The 17,818-nt window shown below is 40.9% G+C and overlaps 2 protein-coding genes across 2 annotated transcripts in view; both read left to right on the top strand.

The window, feature by feature from the left end:
• The window catches only part of LOC309550673 (cytosolic phospholipase A2 gamma-like), a gene marked incomplete at its 3' end in the record, with an annotated part of 276,802 nt that overhangs the window by 62,868 nt on the left and 196,116 nt on the right, over window positions 1-17,818 (top strand). The window lies entirely within an intron of this gene.
• Window positions 1-17,818, top strand: part of LOC309547993 (cytosolic phospholipase A2 gamma-like) — a gene marked incomplete at both ends in the record, with an annotated part of 104,930 nt that overhangs the window by 49,829 nt on the left and 37,283 nt on the right. The gene's annotated exons all lie outside the window — the stretch shown is intronic.

Raw genomic sequence — 17,818 nt, 5'->3', positions numbered from 1 at the left:
TATCAGGTGTGTGATGTACAGTATACAGGTATCAGGTGTGTGATGTACAGTATACAGGTACCAGGTATGTGATGTGCAGTATACAGGTATCAGGTGTGTGATGCACAGTATACAGGTATCAGGTATGTGATGTACAGTATACAGGTATCAGGTGTGTGATGTACAGTATACAGGTATCAGGTATGTGATGTACAGTATACAGGTACCAGGTATGTGATGTACAGTATACAGGTATCAGGTGTGTGATGTACAGTATACAGGTATCAGGTGTGTGATGTAAAATATACAGGTATCAGGTATGTGATGTGCAGTATACAGGTATCAGGTGTGTGATGTACAGTATACAGGTATCAGGTATGTGATGTACAGTATACAGGCACCATGTTTGTGATGTACAATACACAGGTATCAGGTATGTGATGTAAAGTATACAGGTACCAGGTATGTGATGTGCAGTATGCCGGCATCAGGTGTGTGATGTACAGTATACAGGTATCAGGTGTGTGATGTACAGTATACAGGTATCAGGTGTGTGATGTACGGTATACAAGTACCAGGTATGTGATGTACAGTATACAGGTATCAGGTGTGTGATGTACAGTATACAGGCACCAGGTGTGTGATTTACAGTATACAGGTATCAGGTGTGTGATGTACAGTATACAGGTACCAGGTGTGTGATGTACAGTATACAGGTATCAGGTGTGTGATGTACAGTATACAGGCACCATGTTTGTGATGTACAGTACACAGGTATCAGGTATGTGATGTACAGTATACAGGTATCAGGTATGTGATGTGCAGTATACAGGTATCAGGTGTGTGATGTACAGTATACAGGTACCAGGTATGTGATGTACAGTATACAGGTACCAGGTATGTGATGTACAGTATACAGGTATCAGGTATGTGATGTACAGTATACAGGTATCAGGTATGTAATGTACAGTATACAGATACCAGGTATGTGATGTACAGTATACAGATACCAGGTATGTGATGTACAGTATACAGGTATCAGGTGTGTGATGTAAAGTATACAGGTACCAGGTATGTGATGTGCAGTATGCCGGCATCAGATATGTGATGTACGGTATACAGGTATCAGGTGTGTGATGTACAGTACACAGGTACCAGGTATGTGATGTGCAGTATGCCGGCATCAGTTGTGTGATGTACAGTATACAGGTATCAGGTGTGTGATGTACAGTATACAGGTATCAGGTGTGTGATGTACGGTATACAAGTATCAGGTGTGTGATGTACAGTATACAGGTATCAGGTGTGTGATGTACAGTATACAGGTATCAGGTGTGTGATGTACAGTATACAGGTATCAGGTATGTGATGTACAGTATACAGGTACCAGGTGTGTGATGTATAGTATACAGGCACCAGGTATGTGATGTACAGTATACAGGTATCAGGTATGTGATGTACAGTATACAGGTACCAGGTGTGTGATGTACAGTATACAGGCACCAGGTGTGTGATGTACAGTATACAGGCACCAGGTATGTGATGTACAGTATATAGGTATCAGGTGTGTGATGTACAGTATACAGGTATCAGGTATGTGATGTATAGTATACAGGTACCAGGTATGTGATGTACAGTATACAGGTACCAGGTATGTGATGTGCAGTATACAGGTATCAGGTGTGTGATGTACAGTATACAGGTGTCAGGTGTGTGATGTACAGTATACAGGTACCAGGTATGTGATGTAAAGTGTACAGGTATCAGGTGTGTGATGTACAGTATACAGGCACCAGGTATGTGATGTACAGTATACAGGTATCAGGTATGTGATGTACAGTATACAGGTATCAGGTGTGTGATGTACAGTATACAGGCACCAGGTGTGTGATGTACAGTATACAGGTACCAGGTATGTGATGTACAGTATACAGGTATCAGGTGTGTGATGTAAAGTATACAGATATCAGGTGCCTGTATAGTCTACATCACATACCTGGTACCTGTATACTGTACATCACATACCTGGTGCCTGTATACTGTACATCAGGTGTGTGATGTAAAGTATACAGGTATCAGGTGTGTGATGTACAGTATGTACAGTATACAGGCACCAGGTGTGTGATGTACAGTATACAGGTATCAGGTGTGTGATGTAAAGTACACAGGTATCAGGTATGTGATGTACAGTATACAGGTATCAGGTATGTGATGTACAGTATACAGGTACCAGGTGTGTGATGTACAGTATACAGATATCAGGTGTGTGATGTACAGTATACAGGTACCAGGTATGTGATGTACAGTATACAGGTATCAGGTGTGTGATGTACAGTATACAGATACCATGTATGTGATGTACAGTATACAGGTATCAGGTGTGTGATGTACAGTATACAGGTATCAGGTATGTGATGTGCAGTATACAGGTATCAGGTATGTGATGTACAGTATACAGGTATCAGGTGTGTTATGTAAAGTATACAGATACCATGTATGTGATGTACAGTATACAGGTATCAGGTGTGTGATGTACAGTATACAGGTACCAGGTGTGTGATGTACAGTATACAGGTATCAGGTGTGTGATGTACGGTATACAGGTACCAGGTGTGTGATGTACAGTATACAGATATCAGGTATGTGATGTACAGTATACAGGTATCAGGTATGTGATGTACAGTATACAGGCACCAGGTATGTGATGTACAGTATACAGGTACCAGGTATGTGATGTACAGTATACAGGTATCAGTTGTGTGATGTACAGTATACAGATACCATGTATGCGATGTACAGTATACAGGTATCAGGTGTGTGATGTACAGTATACAGGTATCAGGTGTGTGATGTACAGTATACAGATATCAGGTGTGTGATGTACAGTATACAGATACCATGTATGTGATGTACAGTATACAGGTATCAGGTGTGTGATGTACAGTATACAGACACCAGGTATGTGATGTACAGTATACAGGTATCAGGTGTGTGATGTACAGTATACAGGTACCAGGTGGGTGATGTATAGTATACAGGCACCAGGTATGTGATGTACAGTATACAGGTATCAGATGTGTGATGTACAGTATACAGGTACCAGGTATGTGATGTGTGGTATGACAGCATCAGGTATGTGATGTATGGTATACAGGTATCAGGTGTGTGATGTACAGTACACAGGTACCAGGTATGTGATGTGCAGTATGCCGGCATCAGGTGTGTGATGTACAGTATACAGGTATCAGGTGTGTGATGTACAGTATACAGGTATCAGGTGTATGATGTACAGTATACAGACACCAGGTATGTGATGTACAGTATACAGGTATCAGGTGTATGATGTACAGTATACAGGTATCAGGTATGTGATGTACAGTATACAGGTATCAGGTGTATGATGTACAGTATACAGACACCAGGTATGTGATGTACAGTATACAGGTATCAGGTGTATGATGTACAGTATACAGGTACCAGGTGTGTGATGTACAGTATACAGACACCAGGTATGTGATGTACAGTATACAGGTACCAGGTATGTGATGTACAGTATACAGACACCAGGTGTGTGATGTAAAGTATACAGGTATCAGGTGTATGATGTACAGTATACAGGTACCAGGTGTGTGATGTACAGTATACAGACACCAGGTATGTGATGTACAGTAAACAGGTATCAGGTGTGTGATGTACAGTATACAGGTATCAGGTATGTGATGTACAGTATACAGGTACCAGGTGTGTGATGTATAGTATACAGGCACCAGGTATGTGATGTACAGTATACAGGTATCAGGTATGTGATGTACAGTATACAGGTACCAGGTATGTGATGTACAGTATACAGGTATCAGGTGTGTGATGTACAGTATACAGGCACCAGGTGTGTGATGTACAGTATACAGGCACCAGGTATGTGATGTACAGTATACAGGTATCAGGTGTGTGATGTACAATATACAGGTATCAGGTATGTGATGTATAGTATACAGGTACCAGGTATGTGATGTACAGTATACAGGTACCAGGTATGTGATGTGCAGTATACAGGTATCAGGTGTGTGATGTACAGTATACAGGTATCAGGTGTGTGATGTACAGTATACAGGTACCAGGTATGTGATGTAAAGTATACAGGTATCAGGTGTGTGATGTACAGTATACAGGCACCAGGTATGTGATGTACAGTATACAGGTATCAGGTATGTGATGTACAGTATACAGGTATCAGGTGTGTGATGTACAGTATACAGATACCATGTATGTGATGTACAGTATACAGGTATCAGGTGTGTGATGTACAGTATACAGGTATCAGGTATGTGATGTGCAGTATGCCGGCATCAGGTGTGTGATGTACAGTATACAAGTATCAGGTATGTGATGTACAGTATACAGATATCATGTATGTGATGTACAGTATACAGACACCAGGTATGTGATGTGCAGTATACAGGTACCAGGTGTGTGATGTACAGTATACAGACACCAGGTGTGTGATGTACGGTATACAGGTATCAGGTATGTGATGTACAGTATACAGGTATCAGGTATCTGATGTACAGTATACAGGTACCAGGTATGTGATGAAAAGTATACAGGTATCAGGTGTGTGATGTACAGTATACAGGTACCAGGTGTGTGATGTACAGTATACAGGTATCAGGTGTGTGATGTACAGTATACAGGTACCAGGTGTGTGATGTACAGTATACAGATATCAGGTATGTGATGTACACTATATATGTATCAGGTGTGTGATGTAAAGTATACAGGTATCAGGTGTGTGATGTGCAGTATACAGATATCAGGTGTGTGATGTACAGTATACAGGTACCAGGTATGTGATGTACAGTATACAGATATCTGGTGTGTGATGTACAGTATACAGATACCATGTATGTGATGTACAGTATACAGGTACCAGGTGTGTGATGTAAAGTATACAGGTATCAGGTGTGTGATGTACAGTATACAGGTATCAGGTATGTGATGCACAGTATACAGGTACCAGGTATGTGATGTACAGTATACAGGTACCAGGTATGTGATGCACAGTATACAGGTACCAGGTGTGTGATGTACAGTATACAGGCACCAGGTATGTGATGCACAGTATACAGGTACCAGGTGTGTGATGTACAGTATACAGGTATCAGGTATGTGATGTACAGTATACAGGCACCAGGTATGTGATGTACAGTATACAGGTACCAGGTATGTGATGTACAGTATACAGGTACCAGGTATGTGATGTAAAGTGTACAGGTATCAGGTGTGTGATGTACAGTATACAGGCACCAGGTATGTGATGTACAGTATACAGGTATCAGGTATGTGATGTACAGTATACAGGTATCAGGTGTGTGATGTACAGTATACAGGCACCAGGTGTGTGATGTACAGTATACAGGTACCAGGTATGTGATGTACAGTATACAGGTATCAGGTGTGTGATGTAAAGTATACAGATATCAGGTGCCTGTATATTGTACATCACATACCTGGTACCTGTATACTGTACATCACATGCCTGGTGCCTGTATACTGTACATCAGGTGTGTGATGTAAAGTATACAGGTATCAGGTGTGTGATGTACAGTATACAGGTATCAGGTGTGTGATGTAAAGTACACAGGTATCAGGTATGTGATGTACGGTATACAGGTACCAGGTGTGTGATGTACAGTATACAGGTATCAGGTGTGTGATGTACAGTATACAGGTATCAGGTATGTGATGTACAGTATACAGGTACCAGGTGTGTGATGTACAGTATACAGATATCAGGTGTGTGATGTACAGTATACAGGTACCAGGTATGTGATGTACAGTATACAGGTATCAGGTGTGTGATGTACAGTATACAGATACCATGTATGTGATGTACAGTATACAGGTATCAGGTATGTGATGTACAGTATACAGGTATCAGGTATGTGATGTGCAGTATACAGGTATCAGGTATGTGATGTACAGTATACAGGTATCAGGTGTGTTATGTAAAGTATACAGATACCATGTATGTGATGTACAGTATACAGGTATCAGGTGTGTGATGTACAGTATACAGGTACCAGGTGTGTGATGTACAGTATACAGGTATCAGGTGTGTGATGTACAGTATACAGATATCAGGTATGTGATGTACAGTATACAGGTACCAGGTATGTGATGTACAGTATACAGGTATCAGTTGTGTGATGTACAGTATACAGATACCATGTATGCGATGTACAGTATACAGGTATCAGGTGTGTGATGTACAGTATACAGGTATCAGGTGTGTGATGTACAGTATACAGATATCAGGTGTGTGATGTACAGTATACAGGTACCAGGTATGTGATGTACAGTATACAGGTATCAGTTGTGTGATGTACAGTATACAGATACCATGTATGTGATGTACAGTATACAGGTATCAGGTGTGTGTTGTACAGTATACAGACACCAGGTATGTGATGTACAGTATACAGGTATCAGGTGTGTGATGTACAGTATACAGGTACCAGGTGGGTGATGTATAGTATACAGGCACCAGGTATGTGATGTACAGTATACAGGTATCAGATGTGTGATGTACAGTATACAGGTACCAGGTGTGTGATGTGTAGTATGACAGCATCAGGTATGTGATGTACGGTATACAGGTATCAGGTGTGTGATGTACAGTACACAGGTACCAGGTATGTGATGTGCAGTATGCCGGCATCAGGTGTGTGATGTACAGTATACAGGTATCAGGTGTGTGATGTACGGTATACAAGTATCAGGTATGTGATGTACAGTATACAGGTATCAGGTGTATGATGTACAGTATACAGACACCAGGTATGTGATGTACAGTATACAGGTATCAGGTGTGTGATGTACAGTATACAGACACCAGGTATGTGATGTACAGTATACAGGTACCAGGTGTGTGATGTACAGTATACAGACACCAGGTATGTGATGTACAGTATACAGGTACCAGGTATGTGATGTACAGTATACAGACACCAGGTGTGTGATGTAAATTATACAGGTATCAGGTGTATGATGTACAGTATACCGGTACCAGGTGTGTGATGTACAGTATACAGACACCAGGTATGTGATGTACAGTATACAGGTATCAGGTGTGTGATGTACAGTATACAGGTATCAGGTATGTGATGTACAGTATACAGGTACCAGGTGTGTGATGTATAGTATACAGGCACCAGGTATGTGATGTACAGTATACAGGTATCAGGTATGTGATGTACAGTATACAGGTACCAGGTATGTGATGTACAGTATACAGGTATCAGGTGTGTGATGTACAGTATACAGGCACCAGGTGTGTGATGTACAGTATACAGGCACCAGGTATGTGATGTACAGTATACAGGTATCAGGTGTGTGATGTACAATATACAGGTATCAGGTATGTGATGTATAGTATACAGGTACCAGGTATGTGATGTACAGTATACAGGTACCAGGTATGTGATGTGCAGTATACAGGTATCAGGTGTGTGATGTACAGTATACAGGTATCAGGTGTGTGATGTACAGTATACAGGTACCAGGTATGTGATGTAAAGTATACAGGTATCAGGTGTGTGATGTACAGTATACAGGCACCAGGTATGTGATGTACAGTATACAGGTATCAGGTATGTGATGTACAGTATACAGGTATCAGGTGTGTGATGTAAAGTATACAGGTATCAGGTGTGTGATGTACAGTATACAGGCACCAGGTATGTGATGTACAGTATACAGGTATCAGGTATGTGATGTACAGTATACAGGTATCAGGTGTGATGTACAGTATACAGATACCATGTATGTGATGTACAGTATACAGGTATCAGGTGTGTGATGTACAGTATACAGGTATCAGGTGTGTGATGTAAAGTATACAGGTATCAGGTGTGTGATGTAAAGTATACAGGTACCAGGTGTGTGATGTATAGTATACAGGCACCAGGTATGTGATGTACAGTATACAGGTATCAGGTATGTGATGTACAGTATACAGGTACCAGGTATGTGATGTACAGTATACAGGTATCAGGTGTGTGATGTACAGTATACAGGCACCAGGTGTGTGATGTACAGTATACAGGCACCAGGTATGTGATGTACAGTATACAGGTATCAGGTGTGTGATGTACAATATACAGGTATCAGGTATGTGATGTATAGTATACAGGTACCAGGTATGTGATGTACAGTATACAGGTACCAGGTATGTGATGTGCAGTATACAGGTATCAGGTGTGTGATGTACAGTATACAGGTATCAGGTGTGTGATGTACAGTATACAGGTACCAGGTATGTGATGTAAAGTATACAGGTATCAGGTGTGTGATGTACAGTATACAGGCACCAGGTATGTGATGTACAGTATACAGGTATCAGGTATGTGATGTACAGTATACAGGTATCAGGTGTGTGATGTAAAGTATACAGGTATCAGGTGTGTGATGTACAGTATACAGGCACCAGGTATGTGATGTACAGTATACAGGTATCAGGTATGTGATGTACAGTATACAGGTATCAGGTGTGATGTACAGTATACAGATACCATGTATGTGATGTACAGTATACAGGTATCAGGTGTGTGATGTACAGTATACAGGTATCAGGTATGTGATGTGCAGTATACAGATATCAGGTGTGTGATGTACAGTATATAGATATCAGGTGTGTGATGTACAGTATACAGATATCATGTATGTGATGTACAGTATACAGACACCAGGTATGTGATGTGCAGTATACAGGTACCAGGTGTGTGATGTACAGTATACAGACACCAGGTGTGTGATGTACGGTATACAGGTATCAGGTATGTGATGTACAGTATACAGGTATCAGGTATCTGATGTACAGTATACAGGTATCAGGTATGTGATGAAAAGTATACAGGTATCAGGTGTGTGATGTACAGTATACAGGCACCAGGTATGTGATGTACAGTATACAGGTATCAGGTATGTGATGTACAGTATACAGGTATCAGGTGTGATGTACAGTATACAGATACCATGTATGTGATGTACAGTATACAGGTATCAGGTGTGTGATGTACAGTATACAGGTATCAGGTATGTGATGTGCAGTATACAGATATCAGGTGTGTGATGTACAGTATATAGATATCAGGTGTGTGATGTACAGTATACAGATATTATGTATGTGATGTACAGTATACAGACACCAGGTATGTGATGTGCAGTATACAGGTACCAGGTGTGTGATGTACAGTATACAGACACCAGGTGTGTGATGTACGGTATACAGGTATCAGGTATGTGATGTACAGTATACAGGTATCAGGTATCTGATGTACAGTATACAGGTACCAGGTATGTGATGAAAAGTATACAGGTATCAGGTGTGTGATGTACAGTATACAGGTACCAGGTGTGTGATGTACAGTATACAGGTATCAGGTGTGTGATGTACAGTATACAGGTACCAGGTGTGTGATGTACAGTATACAGATATCAGGTATGTGACGTACACTATATATGTATCAGGTGTGTGATGTAAAGTATACAGGTATCAGGTGTGTGATGTGCAGTATACAGATATGAGGTGTGTGATGTACAGTATACAGGTACCAGGTATGTGATGTACAGTATACAGATATCTGGTGTGTGATGTACAGTATACAGATACCATGTATGCGATGTACAGTATACAGGTACCAGGTGTGTGATGTAAAGTATACAGGTATCAGGTGTGTGATGTACAGTATACAGGTATCAGGTATGTGATGCACAGTATACAGATATCTGGTGTGTGATGTACAGTATACAGATACCATGTATGTGATGTACAGTATACAGGTACCAGGTGTGTGATGTAAAGTATACAGGTATCAGGTGTGTGATGTACAGTATACAGGTATCAGGTATGTGATGCACAGTATACAGGTACCAGGTATGTGATGTACAGTATACAGGTACCAGGTATGTGATGCACAGTATACAGGTACCAGGTGTGTGATGTACAGTATACAGGCACCAGGTATGTGATGCACAGTATACAGGTACCAGGTGTGTGATGTACAGTATACAGGTATCAGGTATGTGATGTACAGTATACAGGTATCAGGTATCTGATGTACAGTATACAGGTACCAGGTGTGTGATGTACAGTATACAGGTATCAGGTGTGTGATGTACAGTATACAGGTATCAGGTATGTGATGTACAGTATACAGGTATCAGGTATCTGATGTACAGTATACAGGTACCAGGTGTGTGATGTACAGTATACAGGTACCAGGTGTGTGATGTACAGTATAAAGATATCAGGTATGTGATGTACAGTATACATGTATCAGGTGTGTGATGTAAAGTATACAGGTATCAGGTGTGTGATGTGCAGTATACAGATATCAGGTGTGTGATGTACAGTATACAGGCACCAGTTGTGTGATGTACAGAATACAGGTACCAGGTATGTGATGTACAGTATACAGATATCTGGTGTGTGATGTACAGTATACAGATACCATGTATGTGATGTACAGTATACAGGTACCAGGTGTGTAATGTACAGTATACAGGTATCAGGTGTGTGATGTAGAGTATACAGGTACCAGGTATGTGATGTACAGTATACAGGTACCAGGTATGTGATGTAGAGTATACAGGTATCAGGTATGTGATGTAGAGTATACAGGTATCAGGTGTGTGATGTAAAGTATACAGGTATCAGGTGTGTGATGTACAGTATACAGGTACCAGGAATGTGATGTACAGTATACAGGCACCAGGTATGTGATGTACAGTATACAGGTATCAGGTGTGTGATGTACAGTAAACAGATATCAGGTATTTGATGTACAGTATACAGATATCAGGTATGTGATGTAGAGTATACAGGTACCAGGTATGTGATGTACAGTATACAGGTATCAGGTGTGTGATGTACAGTATACAGATATCAGGTATTTGATGTACGGTATACAGGTATCAGGTATGTGATGTACAGTATACAGGTACCAGGTGTGTGATGTACAGTATACAGGTACCAGGTGTGTGATGTAAAGTATACAGGTATCAGGTATGTGATGCACAGTAAACAGGTACCAGGTGTGTGATGTACAGTATACAGGTATCAGGTATGTGATGTACAGTATACAGGTACCAGGTGTGTGATGTACAGTATACAGACACCAGGTATGTGATGTACAGTATACAGGTACCAGGTATGTGATGTACAGTATACAGACACCAGGTGTGTGATGTAAAGTATACAGGTATCAGGTGTATGATGTACAGTATACAGGTACCAGGTGTGTGATGTACAGTATACAGACACCAGGTATGTGATGTACAGTATACAGGTATCAGGTGTGTGATGTACAGTATACAGGTATCAGGTATGTGATGTACAGTATACAGGTACCAGGTGTGTGATGTACAGTATACAGGCACCAGGTATGTGATGTACAGTATACAGGTATCAGGTATGTGATGTACAGTATACAGGTACCAGGTATGTGATGTACAGTATACAGGTATCAGGTGTGTGATGTACAGTATACAGGCACCAGGTGTGTGATGTACAGTATACAGGCACCAGGTATGTGATGTACAGTATACAGGTATCAGGTGTGTGATGTACAATATACAGGTATCAGGTATGTGATGTATAGTATACAGGTACCAGGTATGTGATGTACAGTATACAGGTACCAGGTATGTGATGTGCAGTATACAGGTATCAGGTGTGTGATGTACAGTATACAGGTATCAGGTGTGTGATGTACAGTATACAGGTACCAGGTATGTGATGTAAAGTATACAGGTATCAGGTGTGTGATGTACAGTATACAGGCACCAGGTATGTGATGTACAGTATACAGGTATCAGGTATGTGATGTACAGTATACAGGTATCAGGTGTGTGATGTAACGTATACAGGTATCAGGTGTGTGATGTACAGTATACAGGCACCAGGTATGTGATGTACAGTATACAGGTATCAGGTATGTGATGTACAGTATACAGGTATCAGGTGTGATGTACAGTATACAGATACCATGTATGTGATGTACAGTATACAGGTATCAGGTGTGTGATGTACAGTATACAGGTATCAGGTATGTGATGTGCAGTATACAGATATCAGGTGTGTGATGTACAGTATATAGATATCAGGTGTGTGATGTACAGTATACAGATATCATGTATGTGATGTACAGTATACAGACACCAGGTATGTGATGTGCAGTATACAGGTACCAGGTGTGTGATGTACAGTATACAGACACCAGGTGTGTGATGTACGGTATACAGGTATCAGGTATGTGATGTACAGTATACAGGTATCAGGTATCTGATGTACAGTATACAGGTACCAGGTATGTGATGAAAAGTATACAGGTATCAGGTGTGTGATGTACAGTATACAGGTACCAGGTGTGTGATGTACAGTATACAGGTATCAGGTGTGTGATGTACAGTATACAGGTATCAGGTGTGTGATGTACAGTATACAGGTACCAGGAATGTGATGTACAGTATACAGGCACCAGGTATGTGATGTACAGTATACAGGTATCAGGTGTGTGATGTACAGTAAACAGATATCAGGTATTTGATGTACAGTATACAGATATCAGGTATGTGATGTAGAGTATACAGGTACCAGGTATGTGATGTACAGTATACAGGTATCAGGTGTGTGATGTACAGTATACAGATATCAGGTATTTGATGTACGGTATACAGGTATCAGGTATGTGATGTACAGTATACAGGTATCAGGTGTGTGATGTACAGTATACAGGTACCAGGTGTGTGATGTAAAGTATACAGGTATCAGGTATGTGATGCACAGTAAACAGGTACCAGGTGTGTGATGTACAGTATACAGGTATCAGGTATGTGATGTACAGTATACAGGTACCAGGTGTGTGATGTACAGTATACAGACACCAGGTATGTGATGTACAGTATACAGGTACCAGGTATGTGATGTACAGTATACAGACACCAGGTGTGTGATGTAAAGTATACAGGTATCAGGTGTATGATGTACAGTATACAGGTACCAGGTGTGTGATGTACAGTATACAGACACCAGGTATGTGATGTACAGTATACAGGTATCAGGTGTGTGATGTACAGTATACAGGTATCAGGTATGTGATGTACAGTATACAGGTACCAGGTGTGTGATGTACAGTATACAGGCACCAGGTATGTGATGTACAGTATACAGGTACCAGGTATGTGATGTACAGTATACAGGTATCAGGTGTGTGATGTACAGTATACAGGCACCAGGTGTGTGATGTACAGTATACAGGCACCAGGTATGTGATGTACAGTATACAGGTATCAGGTGTGTGATGTACAATATACAGGTATCAGGTATGTGATGTATAGTATACAGGTACCAGGTATGTGATGTACAGTATACAGGTACCAGGTATGTGATGTGCAGTATACAGGTATCAGGTGTGTGATGTACAGTATACAGGTATCAGGTGTGTGATGTACAGTATACAGGTACCAGGTATGTGATGTAAAGTATACAGGTATCAGGTGTGTGATGTACAGTATACAGGCACCAGGTATGTGATGTACAGTATACAGGTATCAGGTATGTGATGTACAGTATACAGGTATCAGGTGTGTGATGTAACGTATACAGGTATCAGGTGTGTGATGTACAGTATACAGGCACCAGGTATGTGATGTACAGTATACAGGTATCAGGTATGTGATGTACAGTATACAGGTATCAGGTGTGATGTACAGTATACAGATACCATGTATGTGATGTACAGTATACAGGTATCAGGTGTGTGATGTACAGTATACAGGTATGTGATGTGCAGTATACAGATATCAGGTGTGTGATGTACAGTATATAGATATCAGGTGTGTGATGTACAGTATACAGATATCATGTATGTCATGTACAGTATACAGACACCAGGTATGTGATGTGCAGTATACAGGTACCAGGTGTGTGATGTACAGTATACAGACACCAGGTGTGTGATGTACGGTATACAGGTATCAGGTATGTGATGTACAGTATACAGGTATCAGGTATCTGATGTACAGTATACAGGTACCAGGTATGTGATGAAAAGTATACAGGTATCAGGTGTGTGATGTACAGTATACAGGTACCAGGTGTGTGATGTACAGTATACAGGTATCAGGTGTGTGATGTACAGTATACAGATATCAGGTATGTGATGTACACTATATATGTATCAGGTGTGTGATGTAAAGTATACAAGTATCAGGTGTGTGATGTGCAGTATACAGATATCAGGTGTGTGATGTACAGTATACAGGTACCAGGTATGTGATGTACAGTATACAGATATCTGGTGTGTGATGTACAGTATACAGATACCATGTATGTGATGTACAGTATACAGGTACCAGGTGTGTGATGTAAAGTATACAGGTATCAGGTGTGTGATGTACAGTATACAGGTATCAGGTATGTGATGCACAGTATACAGATATCTGGTGTGTGATGTACAGTATACAGATACCATGTATGTGATGTACAGTATACAGGTACCAGGTGTGTGATGTAAAGTATACAGGTATCAGGTGTGTGATGTACAGTATACAGGTATCAGGTATGTGATGCACAGTATACAGGTACCAGGTATGTGATGTACAGTATACAGGTACCAGGTATGTGATGCACAGTATACAGGTACCAGGTGTGTGATGTACAGTATACAGGCACCAGGTATGTGATGCACAGTATACAGGTACCAGGTGTGTGATGTACAGTATACAGGTATCAGGTATGTGATGTACAGTATACAGGCACCAGGTATGTGATGTACAGTATACAGGTACCAGGTATGTGATGTACAGTATACAGGTACCAGGTATGTGATGCACAGTATACAGGTACCAGGTGTGTGATGTACAGTATACATTTATCAGGTGTGTGATGTACAGTATACAGGTACCAGGTATGTGATGCACAGTATACAGGTACCAGGTGTGTGATGTACAGTATACAGGTACCAGGTATGTGATGTACAGTATACAGGCACCAGGTATGTGATGTACAGTATACAGGTACTAGGTATGTGATGTACAGTATACAGATACCAGGTATGTGATGTACAGCATACAGGTATCAGATGTGTTATGTAAAGTATACAGATACCATGTATGTGATGTACAGTATACAGGTATCAGGTGTGTGATGTACAGTATACAGGTATCAGGTATGTGATGTACAGTATACAGATATCAGGTGTGTGATGTACAGTATACAGATACCAGGTATGTGATGTACAGTATACAGGTATCAGGTATGTGATGTACAGTATACAGGTACCAGGTATGTGATGTACAGTATACAGGTATCAGGTGTTTGATGTACAGTATACAGGTATCAGGTGTGTGATGTACAGTATACAGGTATCAGGTATGTGATGTACAGTATACAGATATCAGGTGTGTGATGTACAGTATACAGATACCAGGTATGTGATGTACAGTATACAGGTATCAGGTATGTAATGTACAGTATACAGGTATCAGGTGTGTGATGTACAGTATACAGATATCAGGTGTGTGATGTACAGTATACAGGTATCAGGTATGTAATGTACAGTATACAGGTATCAGGTGTGTGATGTACAGTATACAGGTACCAGGTATGTGATGTACAGTATACAGGTATCAGGTATCTGATGTACAGTATACAGGTACCAGGTGTGTGATGTACAGTATACAGGTATCAGGTGTGTGATGTACAGTATACAGGTACCAGGTGTGTGATGTACAGTATACAGATATCAGGTATGTGATGTACAGTATACATGTATCAGGTGTGTGATGTAAAGTATACAGGTATCAGGTGTGTGATGTGCAGTATACAGATATCAGGTGTGTGATGTGCAGTATACAGATATCAGGTGTGTGATGTACAGTATACAGGCACCAGTTGTGTGATGTACAGTATACAGGTACCAGGTATGTGATGTACAGTATACAGATATCTGGTGTGTGATGTACAGTATACAGATACCATGTATGTGATGTACAGTATACAGGTACCAGGTGTGTAATGTACAGTATACAGGTATCAGGTGTGTGATGTAGAGTATACAGGTACCAGGTATGTGATGTACAGTATACAGGTACCAGGTATGTGATGTAGAGTATACAGGTATCAGGTGTGTGATGTAAAGTATACAGGTATCAGGTGTGTGATGTACAGTATACAGGTACCAGGAATGTGATGTACAGTATACAGGCACCAGGTATGTGATGTACAGTATACAGGTATCAGGTGTGTGATGTACAGTAAACAGATATCAGGTATTTGATGTACAGTATACAGATATCAGGTATGTGATGTAAAGTATACAGGTACCAGGTATGTGATGTACAGTATACAGGTATCAGGTGTGTGATGTACAGTATACAGATATCAGGTATTTGATGTACGGTATACAGGTATCAGGTATGTGATGTACAGTATACAGTTATCAGGTGTGTGATGTACAGTATACAGGTACCAGGTGTGTGATGTACAGTATAAAGGTACCAGGTGTGTGATGTAAAGTATACAGGTACCAGGTATGTGATGTAGAGTATACAGGTATCAGGTGTGTGATGTAAAGTATACAGGTATCAGGTGTGTGATGTACAGTATACAGGTACCAGGAATGTGATGTACAGTATACAGGCACCAGGTATTTGATGTACGGTATACAGGTATCAGGTATGTGATGTACAGTATACAGGTATCAGGTGTGTGATGTACAGTATACAGGTATCAGGTATGTGATGCACAGTAAACAGGTACCAGGTGTGTGATGTACAGTATACAGGTATCAGGTATGTGATGTACAGTATACAGGTATCAGGTGTGTGATGTAAAGTATACAGGTATCAGGTGTGTGATGTAGAGTATACAGATATCAGGTATTTGATGTACAGTATACAGGTATCAGGTGTGTGATGTACAGTATACAGGTACCAGGTGTGTGATGTACAGTATACAGGTATCAGGTGTGTGATGTACAGTATACAGGTACCAGGTGTGTGATGTAAAGTATACAGGTATCAGGTATGTGATGCACATTAAACAGGTACCAGGTGTGTGATGTACAGTATACAGGTATCAGGTATGTGATGTAAAGTATACAGGTATCAGGTGTGTGATGTACAGTATACAGGTATCAGGTATGTGATGTACAGTATACAGGTATCAGGTGTGTGATGTACAGTATACAGATATCAGGTGTGTGATGTACACTATACAGATACCAGGTGTGTGATTTACAGTATACAGGTATCAGGTGTGTGATGTACAGTATACAGGTACCAGGTATGTGATGTGCAGTATACAGGTATCAGGTGTGTGATTTACAGTATACAGGTATCAGGTGTGTGATTTACAGTATACAGGTATCAGGTGTGTGATGTACGGTATACAGGTATCAGGTGTGTGATGCACAGTATACAGATAAGGAGACAGAACACTGAGGCAACAGGAGAAGGACAGACAGGAATTAAATATACTTCCTTCCAATGAGCATCAGGTGAAGACTGATTACATGAGCTTCTGGCTGCTGAGAGACACCCTCTGGTGGACACTGGAACTGCAGCCCTATGGATCTGGGAGCCACAGTGCCAGCAGCGGGTGAGCCCTTTCCTGACACCCCCCCCCCTAAGGAGTGGCTTTTGGATAGGGGTAGAGGGCTGCACTGACTTTGGACATGATAAAACACAGTGGACCAACACCAGCAGATGACATGGCTTCCCAAATCATCACGGTCTGTGGAAAATGTTGCATTTCATTTGAAAAGTCTGGAGGAGG

The sequence above is a fragment of the Pelophylax lessonae genome (genome assembly GCF_965119305.1).
Source record: "Pelophylax lessonae genome assembly, chromosome: 1".
NCBI lineage: Eukaryota > Metazoa > Chordata > Amphibia > Anura > Ranidae > Pelophylax > Pelophylax lessonae.
Note: the sequence above shows the minus strand (reverse complement) of the source record. Positions and strands in the feature narration are given on the sequence as shown.